Source organism: Arachis duranensis, chromosome 4 (assembly GCF_000817695.3).
Source record: "Arachis duranensis cultivar V14167 chromosome 4, aradu.V14167.gnm2.J7QH, whole genome shotgun sequence".
Taxonomy (NCBI): Eukaryota; Viridiplantae; Streptophyta; class Magnoliopsida; order Fabales; family Fabaceae; genus Arachis; species Arachis duranensis.
The window spans coordinates 13,226,309-13,226,939 of NC_029775.3; positions in this window are offsets into that span (position 1 = coordinate 13,226,309).

Below are 631 nucleotides of genomic sequence, written 5' to 3' on the forward strand. Positions count from 1 at the left end.
TAACCAAGAGTATTCCACTTGTTTGTTGCTTGTGGTGTGTTCTTGTATGACAGGTAGGAGAGGAGAGACATCAACTCCTCCATATACCGAACCAGAGAGGACCCTTCATAGACTTAGAAGGGAAGCAAGAAGGAAGAGGGTACTGGGAGAAGAAGAATCTGAAGGAGAATCTGAGGACAACTTTGAGGAAGCTCTAGATCTCAACATGGATAGAGAATTTCACAACCATGAGAGGGTTGATGGAAACAATGCCATTCCTGAGAGGAGGGTTCTTGGTTCATACATAAACCCAACCTCTGGAAATTGTGGTAGCAGCATCCAAAAACCACCCATTCAGGCCAACAATTTTGAACTCAAACCACAGCTAATATCACTGGTGGAAAACCATTGTTCATTTGGTGGGAGTGCTAATGAAGATCCAAACCAACATCTCACCAAATTCTTGAGAATTTGCGACACTGTAAAGTCCAATGGAGTCCAGGATGATGCCTATAAACTGCTCTTGTTCCCATTTTCACTTAGGGACAAGGCAGCTAAGTGGCTGGAATCATTCCCAAGGGATAGCCTAACAACCTGGGATGAAGTGGAAAGCAAGTTTCTGGCACGTTTCTATCCCCCACAAAGAGTCAAT